Raw genomic sequence first — 6,000 nt, 5'->3', positions numbered from 1 at the left:
CGATCTGCTTTGGCAATGTAAAACGAATGTTTTCTCATGCCAATAAAGCCCTTTGAATTGAATTGAATTGAGTGGTGCACATGCGCACTAGCCCTGCTGGAGCCTGGTGTGCACGGTCACTAGGGGGAGCCATGGTGCCGTGTAATACAGTGGGGAGCAGCTATGGCCTATGGAACAGCTATAGAGCTGAAAACTCCCATAGAAATGTACTGAAATGTTAATATCAATTATTCTAACCCTATATCATGACCATAACAGTAACACCTTTGATTCTGTGAGAAAAACAACAAGATTGCATATTTAATTATATGATATAGGCATACTACATTTAATATTAAAGTAAAGGGCACTTCTTGCTTCCGGTGGTTCAGTAGCCTACTGTCCAAATACACAAGTACAATGTCCCACCAATCTGCAGACAGTAAGAGGGAGACTGCAAAACTGTATTGCATACATGTGCACACACATGGGACTGCAGAGGAGTCCCATGTGGTCCCATGGTGCACTGTGACTCATTTAGGTGTTCATTCGGATGCATGTACAGTACCAGAAGAAAGCAATAAGTGTTACTGTGCCACATGTGCCAAAAACAATCCGGTCTGCAAGCCCACACCGCGTCAAATGCAAATAGAGTGAGCTTGTATAGATTGGATGTTTCGGCTCAAAGGCTTTCCTCAGCGTGATTCACACTGAGAAAGGCCTTCGGGCCAAAACGTTGTATGTGTTTGACTTAAATCACCCACCCTCATGGTTTATCCCCCACATGGGGCACTCACCGTGTGTTGGCTCCATCTGACCGTCTGGGACACGAATCAATTGACAGTTGTTGTTATTGTTATTGACAGTGGTGGCCGCAACGTGGTGAATGTTGGAAGCGGTAATTCTTCCCGTTCTCACAGTGTAACCAGTCATTGGGACGAACAATATTGTGCTCTTGTCTTCTCTTCCACCGCAGCCGCCTGTGTTGCTGTTACTGCTACCTTGTCTTTGAGGCCCTCACTGTGCTGTGTTGCTGTTACTGCTGCTGCCTTGTCTTTGAGGCCCTCGCAGTGCTGTGTTGCTGTTACTGCTACCGTGTCTTTGAGGCCCTCGCAGTGCTGTGTTGCTGTTACTGCTACCGTGTCTTTGAGGCCCTCACAGTGCTGTGTTGCTGTTACTGCTATACCGTGTCTTTGAGGTCCTCGCAGTGCTGTGTTGCTGTTACTGCTGCCTTGTCTTTGAGGTCCTCGCAGTGCTGTGTTGCTGTTACTGCTGCCTTGTCTTTGAGGCCCTCGCAGTGCTGTGTTGCTGTTACTGCTGCCTTGTCTTTGAGGCCCTCGCAGTGCTGTGTTGCTGTTACTGCTATACCGTGTCTTTGAGGTCCTCGCAGTGCTGTGTTGCTGTTACTGCTATACCGTGTCTTTGAGGCCCTCGCAGTGCTGTGTTGCTGTTACTGCTATACCGTGTCTTTGAGGCCCTCACAGTGCTGTGTTGCTGTTACTGCTATACTGTGTCTTTGAGGCCCTCGCAGTGCTGTGTTGCTGTTACTGCTATACCGTGTCTTTGAGGTCCTCGCAGTGCTGTGTTGCTGTTACTGCTACCTTGTCTTTGAGGCCCTCACAGTGCTGTGTTGCTGTTACTGCTACCGTGTCTTTGAGGCCCTCACAGTGCTGGCGCAGGAGAGAAAGCTCACAGCCCGACCTGTCTTGCATCGCAAAGGAGCTTTTAGCGACTTTTGGCAAGACACAGGGTTTAACTGCGTCTTCATATTGATCACAGTATAGGACGGAACTGTGTATAGACAGACCAACAGAGCCCTTCGACATCATGACCTGAATTATACCTGTGGTTGTATCCATGAAGGACAAGAGAGGTTCTATGGTAAGCAGAGGGAGAGAACAAGTGCGTGTGCTTAGTTCCCCATCATCGTCAAACATCTTCTTTTTGGCCGCCGCAGAAGTGTAGTCGATGTTAGCGCCTATACTGGCTGTCCTACAACTTGTGCCACCTTAGGAACCAACCGAGTAGTATATGCTGCCTCCTCAGTGACAGTCTTCTTCATGACGTATAGCCTCACCATGTATTCCATTTTGAAGAGGAAAGACAGCTTTCTCCTAGCGCAGCCACATTATGTGCAGTGTGCGCAGAGTCAGACAACACTTCCATCTTTATGGAGGATCACCCGTGCAGTGTTGTTTTTGTCGATGGACTAAAACCAAGACGGAAAATGTTCGTCGACTACCTTTTTTCACTGACGAAAACTAAGTGAAAACTAAGCTATGACGACTAAAACTAAGAATGTTAAAATGTTAGGGACTATAGTGGACAAGAGATCCGGTATAAGTCATTTTACACTTGGTTGCATGCTGAAAATAGCAGATCTACAAGCCCACAACACGTATTTTAAAACATCCCCTCTGCTGTATACCTTTAAAAACCTAAAAAGAAAATATCTCTCCAGACATTCCCCCGCGGCCCGCGGGACTGTCTGGAAGTGCTCTGCGTTGTGGACAAGTGCAGTCACTTATCTCAGCACTGACGCCGACGTTCATTCACGCATGCACACGCGTGTGAGCGCACACACACACACACACACATGCACACACGCGCACACACACAGACAGTATTTCGTCTCCCTAGTGGTGAACACGGAGAGACAGCATCATTATTTACGGTTCTCTGCACTGCTCACAAAACTCTGAACCCCCCCCGCACGCACACGCACACGCACACACACACACACACACACACACACACACACACACACTCCAACTCCATAGACACATACAAAACACCTGGGGGTCTATTAGAGTAATGTTAACTCCATAGACACATAATACAAAACACCTGGGGGTCTATTAGAGTAATGTTAACTCCATAGACACATACAAAACACCTGGGGGTCTATTAGAGTAATGTTAACTCCTTATAGACACATACACAACACCTGGGGGTCTATTAGAGTAATGTTAACTCCATAGACACATACAAAACACCTGGGGGTCTATTAGAGTAATGTTAACTCCATAGACACATACAAAACACCTGGGGGTCTATTGGAGTAATGTTAACTCCATAGACACATACAAAACACCTGGGGGTCTATTAGAGTAATGTTAACTCCATAGACACATACAAAACACCTGGGGGTCTATTAGAGTAATGTTAACTCCATAGACACATACAGAACACCTGGGGGTCTATTAGAGTAATGTTAACTCCATAGACACATACAAAACACCTGGGGGTCTATTAGAGTAATGTTAACTCCATAGACACATACAAAACACCTGGGGGTCTATTAGAGTAATGTTAACTCCATAGACACATACACAACAGCACCTGGGGGTCTATTAGAGTAATGTTAACTCCATAGACACATACACAACACCTGGGGGTCTATTAGAGTAATGTTAACTCCATAGACACATACACAACAGCACCTGGGGGTCTATTAGAGTAATGTTAACTCCATAGACACATACAGAACACCTGGGGGTCTATTAGAGTAATGTTAACTCCATAGACACATACACAACACCTGGGGGTCTATTAGAGTAATGTTAACTCCATAGACACATTCACAACACCTGGGGGTCTATTAGAGTAATGTTAACTCCATAGACACATACAAAACACCTGGGGGTCTATTAGAGTAATGTTAACTCCTTATAGACACATACAAAACAGAAACAAAGTAAAAAAAATGGCACTCCATCTTTAATGTCTGACTGCACCCTGTGCCCAATATTGTATATTCCATAAACCAATCAATAAATTAAATCACCTGCCGGAAGTACGGTATAGAGAGAAGTTGATTAAAGAAAATGACACTTTTTAATGCATTAATTATGGATATAAACCCCATTCATTATCGTCCCACTCTGCATTATGTAAAGATGCAGAGCGGGACAAACTCTTTGTACACTCTCAGAGTTACAGACCTGCTATGGTCATTCAGCTCTTTATGTTTCTGGTGATATTAATGTCCACTCGTTTTGCATGTCAAAAAAATATTTTTTCTTTTTTTTAGGGGGCATGGTGGCACAGTCGGTAGTGCCGTCGCCTCATACAGCTAGAAGGTTCTGGGTTCGATTCCCGCTGGGGATGCTGTGGGCGCTGGGAGTGTGTTCTCTCCTCCGCGTCATCAGTGCCCATATACCCGAGGCGGGGGTTGGCGAAAGGGCCTTTCTGTGTGGAGTTTGCATCCCTAGGGTATAGGTACCCTCACATGTTCTACCCCGTGTCCCCTAGGGTAGGTACCCTCACATGTTCTCCCCGTGTCCCCTAGGGTAGGTACCCTCACATGTTCTCCCCGTGTCCCCTAGGGTAGGTACCCTCACATGTTCTCCCCGTGTCCCCTAGGGTAGCTACCCTCACATGTTCTCCCCGTGTCCCCTAGGGTAGGTACCCTCACATGTTCTCCCCGTGTCCCCTAGGGTAGGTACCCTCACATGTTCTCCCCGTGTCCCCTAGGGTAGGTACCCTCACAAAAAACATGCAGTAATCCTGCTCTCTAAACTGCCTCCAGCCGGGGCGCCTGATGGAGGGGAAAGGAACTGGTCGGAATAACGTGTTCCTTCCATGTAATATGTTTACATTAAAGGACCACTTTTCAACTGATGTTCATGTTAATTGGTCCTCACTATAATGTTCATGACAAAATACCACACTTTTTTCATACTCAGTCTGTGTCTTAAAGGAGGGCTGTGGACAGTTATGAAACCTGTCCACCAGTGACATCATCGTTAGGCAGATAAAAAAAAAAAAAAAAAAACAAGATTAATATATATATATATATATATATATTTAAATTTGTGTTATCGTGAGAACGATGGCTTCCATTATCGCATTGCAACTTCTCAGGAGCAGAAATCCTCCATCCGGTTTCTTGGATTTCCCATCGATGACACTGTGTCACTGGTGGAAGGGTTTCTGAACTGCAGCCTATACAGACCGAGTAGAAAACAATTGTGGCATTTTATCATGAACATTTAGTGAGGACAAATGATAGAAAGGTATGTTGAAAAGCGGCGGAGTGGTCCTTTTTTAAACTATCCAGATTGGAATCAGACCAGTTATTTTTATAAAGTCTCAACAACATAAAAACCTACATGTAATCATGCGTTTGCAAATCAGATCTTAGAGTCAGGCTGTATACGTTTGACTGTGACGACAATATTAACCCATTCTGACCTGAGATCAGATTATACGAGGTTTACACTGGTTTACACACTGGTCTGATGAACCCATTCTGACCTGAGATCAGATTCTAAAAATGTCAGTCGCACTTCGATTCTTCAAAAATAGCAGACCTACAAGCTCGTAGCGCGCCACTCGGTGGCGCGCTATGAGCTTGTAGATCTGCTATTTTTCAATAGCTAAAGCAAACACCAAAAAGGGTTCCCGTTCAGAATGGGTTAAGGAAGTGCGCCAACAGGTTGGGGAACATTAATAGAAAAAAGTGTGCGTCATGTTTTTCTCCAAAGCTAGCATCGTTAACGATGGAGTGCCACGATTCTTTTTCAACCCTAAAACATGATCATCATGGTCTTATTGTTATATAAGGAGGAAGATGTTTTTCAAAAAAAGTGTTAAAATGACGTTTTTATGTGTGCACGCCCACCAGGTCATCAAGTATGCCTGGTTTGCCTGGTGGGTGGCGATGGGTGGTGATCCACCTGAACTGAAGCCACACCCACAGCTGTTGTTGTTGTATGATAAAGGGGGAGGGGTTAGGGGGGGGAGGGGCTGATAGTGTGATGTCACTATATTACTGTTTTTTTTTCATTGGCACGTTTGACTGTCAAGGGTTTCAGCCTCCAGGAAGGAAACCCTAAATACAAAGGGAAGACATCATTGCACATAACAACCACACCAAGGGGTCTAATGAAGTAATGTCACCTCATAAGCACACACATTGGAAAAAGTAAAAAAATCACGGCACTCCATCTTTAAAGTCTCTCTCTTCTCTCTCTCTCTCTCTCTCTCTCTCCAGGACTCTCTATTATTGCAAAAGGA

Source organism: Protomyctophum bolini (genome assembly GCF_963924005.1).
Source record: "Protomyctophum bolini genome assembly, chromosome: 13".
NCBI classification, from domain to species: domain Eukaryota; kingdom Metazoa; phylum Chordata; class Actinopteri; order Myctophiformes; family Myctophidae; genus Protomyctophum; species Protomyctophum bolini.
Note: the sequence above shows the minus strand (reverse complement) of the source record.